Source organism: Vigna umbellata, chromosome 7, assembly GCF_029865625.1.
Source record: "Vigna umbellata cultivar VRB3 chromosome 7, Vumbellata_1.0, whole genome shotgun sequence".
Classification (NCBI taxonomy): domain Eukaryota; kingdom Viridiplantae; phylum Streptophyta; class Magnoliopsida; order Fabales; family Fabaceae; genus Vigna; species Vigna umbellata.
Genome location: NC_142171.1, coordinates 11,443,137 through 11,454,201, shown reverse-complemented (window position 1 = coordinate 11,454,201; position 11,065 = coordinate 11,443,137).

Below are 11,065 nucleotides of genomic sequence, written 5' to 3'. Positions count from 1 at the left end.
GTTGACGAAGTGGAAGAAGTGGGGGAAGAGGGGGAAGTTGAGGAAGTGGACGAAGTGGATGAAGTTGACAAAGTTGACGAAGTGGACGACGTGGAGGAAGTTGACAAAGTGGAGTAAGTTGACGAAGTGGAGGATGTTCACGAAGTGGACGAAGTGGAGGAAGTTGATGAAGTGGACGAAGTGGACGAAGTGGGGGAAGAAGAGAAAGTTGAGGAAGTGGACGAAGTTGACGAAGTGGAAGAAGTTGACGAAGCGGACGAAGTGGAGGAAGTGGAGGAAGTGGAGGAAGTGCACGAAGTGGAGGAAGTAGACGAAGTGGAGAAAGTGGAGGAAGTGGACGAAGTGGAGGAAGTGAAGGAAGTGGAGGAAGTGCAGGAACTGGACAAAGTGGAAGAAGTGGAAGAAGTGGACGAAGTGAAGGAAGTGGACTAAGTGGTGAAGTGGATGAAGTGCACGAAGTGGATGAAGTGGACTAAGTGGACGAAGTGGACGAACTGGTCGAAGTGGAGGAAGTGGACGAAGTGGAGGAAGTGGAGGAAGTGGACGAAGTGGACGAAGTGGAGGAAGTGGAGGAAGTGGAGGAAGTGGACGAAGTTGAGGAAGTGGAGGAAGTGGACGAAGTGGATAAAGTTGACGAAGTAAACGTAGCGGACGAAGTGGAGGAAGCGGAGGAAGTGGAGGAAGTGGACGAAGTGGAGAAAATGGAGGAAGTGGACAAAGTGGAGTAAGTTGACGAAGTGGAGGATGTTGACGAATGGGACATAGTGTAGGAAGTTGATGAAGTGGACGAGGTGGACGAAGTGGGGGAAATGGAGGTAGTGGAGGAACTGGAGGAAGTGGACGAAGTGCACGAAGTGGAGGAAGTGGAGGAAGTGGACGAAGTGGAGAAAGTGGAGGAAGTGGACGAAGCGGAGGAAGTGGACGAAGTGGACAAAGTGGAGGAAGTGGACAAAGTGGAAGAAGTCGACGAAGTTGACGAAGTGGAGGAAGTTGAGGTAGTGGACGAAGTGGAGGAAGTCGACGAAGTTGACGAAGTTGAAGAAGTGGACGAAGTGGACAAAGGGGATGAAGTGGACGCTGTCGACGAAGTGGCGGACGTGGATGAAGTGGAGGAAGTGGAGGAAGTGGACTAAGTGGACAATGTGGAGGAAGTGGAGGATGTGGAAGAAGTGGAGGAAGTGGAGGAAGTGGACGAAGTGGACGAAGTGGACGAAGTGAACGAAGTGGACGAAGTTGACGAAGTGGACGAAGTGGACAAAGTGGACGAAGTAGAGGAAGTGGTGGAAGTGGACTAAGTGGACGAAGTTAACAAAGTTGACGAAGTGGAAGAAGTGGACGAAGTGGACGAAGTGGAAGAAGTGGACGAAGTGGACGAAGTGGATGAATTGGAGGAAGTGGACGATGTGGAGGAAGTGGAGGAAGTGCGCGAAGTGGAGGAAGTGGACGAAGTGAACAAAGTGGATGAAGTTGACAAAGTTGACGAAGTGGACGACGTGGAAGAAGTTGACAAAGTGGAGTAAGTTGACGAAGTGGAGGATGTTCACGAAGTGGACGAAGTGGACGAAGTGGGGGAAGAGGAGAAAGTTGAGGAAGTGGACGAAGTTGACGAAGTGGAAGAAGTTGACGAAGTGGAGGAAGTGGAGGACGTGGAGGAAGTGGAGGAAGTGCACGAAGTGGAGGAAGTAGACGAAGTGGAGAAAGTGGAGGAAGTGGAGGAAGTGGAGGAAGTGGAGGAAGTGAAGGAAGTGGAGGAAGTGCAGGAAGTGGACGAAGTGGAAGAAGTGGAAGAAGTGGACGAAGTGAAGGAAGTGGACTAAGTGGTGAAGTGGATGAAGTGCACGAAGTGGATGAAGTGGACTAAGTGGACGAAGTGGACGAAGTGGTCGAAGTGGAGGAAGTGGACGAAGTGGAGGAAGTGGAGGAAATGGAGGAAGTGGACGAAGTGGACGAAGTGGACGAAGTTGAGGAAGTGGAGGAAGTGGACGAAGTTGACGAAGTAAACGTAGCGGACGAAGTGGAGGAAGCGGAGGAAGTGGACACTAGTGGAAAAATGACATTTTATAACGTAGAAAAATGACTTTTTATAACGTAGTTACTGGGGACATAGTTCTGGGCGATATAGTAAATCTGCACATTTTATAACGTAGCAGAAATTTATGTTATAATATGTGAACATATTACATCGTAGTTTTTGAAGTCCGTCATAATATGCGCAGGGAGGTATAATGACGTAAAAGTTTTTGTATGTTATAATATATGATCTATTATTACGTATATATTTTTGTACGTTATAATATGTTTTTTTTTTTTGGCTTAATTACCTACTTAGTCCCCATGTTAGGAGGTAATTTTCTGTTTAGTACCCGGTTTTAAAAATGTAGGCATTTGGTACCTATGTTTTGAAATTTGTATCAATTCAATCCTATCCAGTTAACGGCATTATAATTGATGCGAGAAATTAAGGACGTTAATGAAGATGCATTCAAACATTTGATAGCTATTCCACCCAGGCTATCATTAACGTCCTTAATTTCTCGCATCAATTATAACGCCGTTAACTGGATAGGATTGAATTGATACAAATTTCAAAACATAGGTACTAAATGCCTACATTTTTAAAACGGGGTACTAAACAGAAAATTACCTCCTAACATGGGGACTAAGTAGGTAATTAAGCCTTTTTTTTTTGAAAAAAAAAATTGATTGATTATTACATTTGACATCCAAGAAAATTATAATAATATTCCTGTACATCTCATTCAATCAATTTATAATCAATATAGCTTCAAATAAACAAATTTAATGATACTAACAAAATAGAATTCATTTCAAACATTAAATCATCTAATAATTTAATACCATTTATACATAAAACTATATATTAAATCTAAATATTACATTAATGTATATTCTAGCCAAATTTCTACTAACACTTAAAATAAAAGAAGCCCATTTCGTCTTCCATGTCTGCAGCTCCCATGGGAGATGAATCATTAAAAATCTACAAATAAAATAATAGAATTAAAATTGTAATGAAACACATTATGAAAATACATTTAAACCAGCAACTTATACAACATCTTGTAATATGAAGAGTCTCTTACTTGAAATTTGAAATTTGAAATAGGAACACAACAAAAAAAGGTCACAACCAGCCACCTGCAAAACAAATGTAAAATAAAATAAAATTAATTGATATAAATAGTATTAATTGATATAAAAAAGGAAACAACCAGCCACTGCACGATAGAATTTCATAATTAATTAGCTTCTCAAATATCATAAAAACAGAAAAGGAACCAATATATCATAAAAACTAATTAAAACTAATTAAACCATATATCATAAAAACAGATTATTCAACCATATATCATAAAAACTAATTAAAACAAAAGTGTAACAATATCTTTGCAAATGGAGATAAAAAATAGAATCCCAAGTAACAGAAAAGGAAAAAAATGTATATAGGAGGAAAAACCCATTGAAGGTAAAATTCATCATAGCTATTTTCAAAATAACCATTCTATACATACCCTCAACGTCAAGGCCAGAGGAGAATAAGTAGAATCAAACTGCTGTTGAATAGCAACTGTGTGCTTCACAAGTCCATTTTGAAAAGCCTTGCAAAAGTACTAAATCATGTGAATAACCCATATAGCAGTCTCTGATGACCTCATTACATCAGATCACGACTAGATTTGGCACTCCAGATTTTTTTATCATACCTCACACCATCTACCTAAGAAAAGATCCAAACAAGCAGTCCACTTAAGGACAAGGTAGAAAATTATCCAATGTACACGTGAAACAAGGGGCACCAAAAGGTAGTGCAAGACAATAGATCATAAAGCATGCAAAATAATGTATTTTACTACAGCGCAGAGGATTTGCCAGCCAATACGGTGAACAAAAAGTTCAGGATAATATAAAGTTACAAACAAGCATGTTTCCCCTGGAAGTTTGAAAACAGAAGTTCTGTACAAATTGACAACATTTCAACATGTTAAAACACTTTAGCCATCATCCATAATTTTGGTTCAAACACCACATATTTTCTATGTTACACACCTTGACAGGGCAATAGAAAAACAAGTAAACATTCTGAGCAGCCAAAACCATACTTAGTTACCTAGAATAATCTCAGGGGCTCTGTAATGCCTTGTAGAAACAATGGAGCTATGATTCTGATTATCATATGCAGTACTACCAAAATCAATCAGCTTAATAGCACTAGACTTGGGCAAGCACCTGAACTGCGTTTCATCTGAGGAAACTCTCTGTACCAATCCAATTATTTTCCTTAAATATATTATAACTGAGTCTACAAACATTATTAAGTTTCCATCCAAAAATGTCAAATACCTTATAGCTAGGTAGCTTTACATATTCAGAAGAAACCAGAAGAATATTTTCTAGCTTCAGATCAGTGTGGATTAGGCGTAGTTCATGCATATCTGAATATGATAAAGAATAAGAAAAAGTTAAAGTAAGCAGACACAACTAAGATACATTGTATCCCTGGAAAAAGAAAGTAGGCCAAGGGAAGCCATGGTTTGATCAGTAAGCAAGAGACTTAGGAATGAAACAAGAGAAATAAACTGAAGGCCAAGAATAATCCACAGACTCAAAATTAGGCACCAAAATTAGGCAATAGATTCATGTATCCAAAGAAGTGGTTACCTCCACTCATGATTTTGTACAATAAACAAAGAACATGATATATGTCTTCCTAACCTACTACTTACCAAGGTTCTACTCCACACAACTAAAATATCGGCGGTCTTTAAGTTTTTTGTTTCTTCGAAAGATCATCAGAGGCAAAATATCAATACAGGCTAACATGTTCAGTTCCTCAACAAAATCAAAAAAATTGAAAAGCGTCCCAACACAGAACAGCAAACCCTAAACCCCACAATTTCTCACAACATCAACCCTAAAACCCCAAATTTCAATGCCCACTCCAAAACGCACCTCACCAAAAAAAATAGGAATCGCGATAATCACCAAGATGGAACCAGTACTAAGGTTTTGACCTACACAAGGATGCCAAAATCGCAATCCTACAACAACAACGACGATACCTGTTAAACCAAAAACCAGTAGGACCAAAGACAAACCCAAAAAGGGAAATCAATCAACGAAAAAATGCAAAATAGTGCACAATCATACCTTCGTACTGCTTCAATGCGAGTGAAAACCAACCACAATAATGCCCCCTTCCTGCCCTAATTTTAAAGACGGAGAAATGCGAGTGAGAGGGATGAGATGAACGGAAGAGAAGAATGAGAGTGAGAGGCAAAGTAAAATGAAATATAGGGAGGGAAATGTGAAAAATAAGTGAAGAAGAAGAGATTTATATCTGTATTTTAAAACTCCGTTATAATAAGTTAATAATAGGTTTTGCATTTATTTACAAGTTTTACATTTATTTACAAGTTTGCCACCGTATTTTATATTATAACTGATTTTTAAAACTACGTTATAATATGTCTTAAACTTATTTACAAGTTTGCCACCGCATTTTATATTATAACTGATTTTCAAAACTACGTTATAATATGTCTTAAACTTATTTACAAGTTTGCCATCACGTTTCATATTATAACTGATTTACAAAACTACGTTATAATATATCCTATTATAATGGATAATTTTTATCCGTTATAATAGGTTCGTTATAGAAAGGTCTTTTTCTACTAGTGGGAGGAAGTGGACGAAGTGGAGAAAATGGAGGAAGTTGATGACTTAGGGCATGGACCCATTACTAGAAGTATGGCTAGAAGAATTCAAGAAGAGTTTGAAGATATGGACACAACAGGGCGCGTTCTTTTCCTTCAATTTAAGTGGAATTTGAAGACACCAAGAGAAGGGTAAAATTGTCCAGTTGATGGTCAAAGTTGCTAGCTGCACCACCAGTCTTTGCTAAACACACCACGGCAGCACTTTCGTCCCTCAATTCCACCAGCTCACGTGTTGCTTTAGCTTTTAGCACGTTTTCATATTTCTTTCACCTTTTACACATGGGTCACGCTTTCCATCATAGCTGCAGCTCCATGGATCACATATAAATTCATGGTAGCTACCCTTGTAAAGTCACTTTTGGATAAATGAAATTCTGTTGAGATTTGCTTCTGCCAATTCTCCCTCCGAAAGTCATTACTTGCTTAAACCTTCCCTGCAACTTCCTTCCTTGTATGGACGGCTGCCTGAGTTGTAGTCATTCACTGAGCATATCATCCAGCTTCATTAAACTCACCATACACTTCCTCCGCTGCCATTAACATCTCTTCCAGACCTCCGCTGGAGCTACCGAGAATTACTCTCAATTGAAGCTCGAGGTGCAATTCTCGAAGTCCAGTACAGCTCCGTTGAATCAGATCTCTCGAATCAGTAGATCAGCTACTATGCATCAGTCATCAAGTGGTATTCAGAGCAAGGTTACTGGATCCGTGAGATAAGTCTTCATTCTATAATTCAGATTCTGTCATCACCATTCCTTCACTGTCTCTGTTGTTTCTGTTACTATGTCATTGGAAATTTTTCATATCTTTAGGATTGTTGAGTCTTGAACCGTGCTACTGCTTTATTGATTCAGTCTTTTCATTTTAATCGGTTGAAATTTTTGTTTGAGTCATTTTAATTTGAACATCCATTCTGTTATGTCATATGTTATGTGCAATCCCGATTTTGTCAAAACTCTGGTTAAATACCATGTAATCTGCATCTGTACTGGAAATTTTGTAAGATTCATGATTCTTATGCATAATATATGAGCAATGACAATTGAGATAATGAGCTCATGTGCATGAATTGGTAACAATGTTTGGAGAGTCCAGTATATCAATACAGAAAATTCTGCATCAATTTTGGAAAATCTGAAATGACTGTTTCATTGGCTGCAACTGCTATGAGACTAGTTCCTGCATAAGTAATGTGTTGTTTACATGGAAACTAGCCATAGACATCTGATTTTAAACATGGAATGTTTGTTCAAAGTCATGTAGTGTTAATATTGGCAGTTAACCGAGCTGCAATTGGCTTAGTCAGTTTTTTCTTTCTGCGTGTCCAGTGGCTGAATGTTTTAGATCATGTCCAGCCATCTAAATCACATGCTGCCATTCTGAGCAAATTTCTTTGACTGTCTTAAGTGTACTTTTGTGCTGTTTGAGCTGATTCATTGCTAGCTGCAAAATTTAACTAGCACAGTTACTTCAAATTGCTTGCATCAGAACTGCTGCTTTCAATTTTGGATATATAAAGAATTTTGGATCCAATTGTGGTTCAACAAGTTTGTTTTAATCATTTAAACATGATTGAATGAATTGAACTTTGGCAGTAGCTAAGGGGAATTATCATAGAAAATTTTGGGTCAAAAGTCTGTTTTAGCGGTGAGGGGAAATTCTGGCCATTAAGCTCCTGCACTCATTAGCGGTGAGGGGAATTATTTTAGCAACAAAAGTGTTTATCTTTTGTCTTTGCCATTGATCAATTCATGCATACATATTTAATTTTCGTCTTTGCCACTGAGATTCAGCCCTTGTCGCTTTGATTCGTCCCTCCCCTACATCTTAAACGAAATTCTAATCACTTTTTCCTTTCTAAGCTGCACCAAAAAAAATTTGTATGTTTTTTGCGTTCGAGGCTGCAAATATTTTGTCAAAGGCAAAAGACTATATACTTGCGCCAAGCTATGGATAATTTTCAAAGTCATGGTTTTAGGGGTTTAACGGTTGGAATGTCCTCTTTATATCACCACAATGCTACCCTGAAAATCTTGGTGCAAGAAATTTTTCATTTTGGTGGGTTTTGAAGCAAGCCAAGTTTGGTGGTGAAACTTGGCTAAGTTGGTGCTTGGTGCCAAGTTTAGGGAAATTTTCAAAGTGTTGGTTTTTGAGGTTTGATGCTTGGAATGGCCTCTTTATAGCACCAAAAGGCTACTGTAAAAATCTTGGTGCAAGAAATTTTTCATTTTGGTGGGTTTTGAAGCTAGCCAAGTTTGGTGGTGAAACTTGGCTAAGTTTGTGGTGCATGGGCCAAGTTTTGGGAAATTTTCAAAGTGTTGGTTTTTGGGGTTTGATGCTTGGAATGACCTCTTTATATCACCAAAAGGCTACTGTAAAAATCTTGGTGCAAGAAATTTTTCATTTTGGTGGGTTTTGAAGCTAGCCAAGTTTGGTGGTGAAACTTGGCTAAGTTTGTGGTGCATGGACCAAGTTTTGGGAAATTTTCAAAGTGTTGGTTTTTGGGGTTTGATGCTTGGAATGGCCTCTTTATATGACCATAAGGCTACTGTAAAAATCTTGGTGCAAGAAATTTTTCATTTTGGTGGGTTTTGAAGCTAGCCAAGTTTGGTGGTGAAACTTGGCTAAGTTTGTGGTGCATGGACCAAGTTTTGGGAAATTTTCAAAGTGTTGGTTTTTGGGGTTTGATGCTTGGAATGGCCTCTTTATATGACCATAAGGCTACTGTAAAAATCTTGGTGCAAGAAATTTTTCATTTTGGTGGGTTTTGAAGCTAGCCAAGTTTGGTGGTGAAACTTGGCTAAGTTTGTGGTGCATGGACCAAGTTTTGGGAAATTTTCAAAGTGTTGGTTTTTGTGGTTTGATGCTTGGAATGGCCTCTATATATCACCAAATTGCTACTGTAAAAATCTTGGTGCAAGAAATTTTTCATTTTGGTGAGTTTTGAAGCTAGCCAAGTTTGGTGGTGAAAGTTGGCTAAGTTTGTGGTGCATGGGCCAAGTTTTGGGAAATTTTCAAAGTGTTGGTTTTTGGGGTTTGATGCTTGGAATGGCCTCTTTATATCACCAAAAGGCTACTGTAAAAATATTGGTGCAAGAAATTTTTCATTTTGGTGGGTTTTGAAGCTAGCCAAGTTTGGTGGTGAAAGTTGGCTAAGTTTGTGGTGCATGGGCCAAGTTTTGGGAAATTTTCAAAGTGTTGGTTTTTGGGGTTTGATGCTTGGAATGGCCTCTTTATATGACCAAAAGGCTACTGTAAAAATATTGGTGCAAGAAATTTTTCATTTTGGTGGGTTTTGAAGCTAGCCAAGTTTGGTGGTGAAAGTTGGCTAAGTTTGTGGTGCATGGGCCAAGTTTTGGGAATTTTTGAAAGTGTTGGTTTTTGGGGTTTGATGCTTGGAATGGCCTCTTTATATCACCAAATTGCTACTGTAAAAATCTTGGTGCAAGAAATTTTTCATTTTTGTGGGTTTTGAAGCTAGCCAAGTTTGGTGGTGTAAGTTGGCTAAGTTTGTGGTGCATGGTCCAAGTTTTGGGAAATTTTCAAAGTGTTGGTTTTTGGGGTTTGATGCTTGGAATGGCCTCTTTATATCACCAAAAGGCTACTGTAAAAATCTTGGTGCAAGAAATTTTTCATTTTGGTGGGTTTTGAAGCTAGCCAAGTTTGGTGGTGTAAGTTGGCTAAGTTTGTGGTGCATGGACCAAGTTTTGGGAAATTTTCAAATTGTTGGTTTTTGGGGTTTGATGCTTGGAATGGCCTCTTTATATCACCAAAAGGCTACTGTAAAAATCTTGGTGCAAGAAATTTTTCATTTTGGTGGGTTTTGATGCTAGCCAAGTTTGGTGGTGAAAGTTGGCTAAGTTTGTGGTGCATGGACCAAGTTTTGGGAAATTTTCAAAGTGTTGGTTTTTGGGGTTTGATGCTTGGAATGGCCTCTTTATATCACCAAAAGGCTACTGTAAAAATCTTGGTGCAAGAAATTTTTCATTTTGGTGGGTTTTGAAGCTAGCCAAGTTTGGTGGTGAAAGTTGGCTAAGTTTGTGGTGCATGGACCAAGTTTTGGGAAATTTTCAAAGTGTTGGTTTTTGGGGTTTGATGCTTGGAATGGCCTCTTTATATCACCAAAAGGCTACTGTAAAAATCTTGGTGCAAGAAATTTTTCATTTTGGTGGGTTTTGAAGCTAGCCAAGTTTGGTGGTGAAACTTGGCTAAGTTTGTGGTGCATGGACCAAGTTTTGGGAAATTTTCAAAGTGTTGGTTTTTGGGGTTTGATGCTTGGAATGGCCTCTTTATATCACCATAAGGCTACTGTAAAAATCTTGGTGCAAGAAATTTTTCATTTTGGTGGGTTTTGAAGCTAGCCAAGTTTGGTGGTGAAACTTGGCTAAGTTTGTGGTGCATGGACCAAGTTTTGGGAAAATTTCAAAGTGTTGGTTTTTGGGGTTTGATGCTTGGAATGACCTCTTTATATGACCATAAGGCTACTGTAAAAATCTTGGTGCAAGAAATTTTTCATTTTGGTGGGTTTTGAAGCTAGCCAAGTTTGGTGGTGAAACTTGGCTAAGTTTGTGGTGCATGGTGCTTGGGGCCAAAATTTGTGAATTTTTCAAAGTCATAATTTTTGAGACTTATGGGTTGGAAAACACTTCAAATGGTCCCAAAACAATGCTGTGAAGGTTTGGTTGCAAAACCAAACCATCTTGAGGTAGTTCTAAAATTTTAAAGTTTAGCCGTTTTGTAAAAACGTCATAAAACAAAATTCCCGCGAGCGGATTGAATGAAATTTGGAGGGAAGCTTACTTATGTTGGTATGAAGTGGACTGGAAAAAATCAGCTCAAAACTCGACCTCTAGATGCACTTTTCCATTTTTCCCGATTTTACGGGTTTTCGGGTTTTGGAAAAAATAAAAAAAATACTTCCGGTTGGAGAAAAATTATGAAACTTGGTGGGGTAGGAGATACCATTTTTCTAAGGATCCCTGCAAAAAATCTCGTCCAAATTCGTTGTGTAGCTCGAGATATGGACTTATGTCTGCTCACAAAAAGTGTATCTACTTGTACAAATCTGCCTTTTGCAAAATAACCCCTTATAGGGGGGGAGCAGCTCTTCACGCCAGCTTGACTCACTTTGGCTGGTGTGCGAGAGTGGTGCCTTGGGGGCTCCTCGCACCGTTTTTCGATCTCTACCCAGGCAATGGGGCGTCATCGCGCCGCTCCATGGTTGATTAGGAAAGTGGCCCGGCTGTGGAAATGACAGCAGGTCATGGAACTTCTCGACCCCAGACAGGTAAAAGTGAGTGTCTTTTGTGTGGTTTTCTCGCACG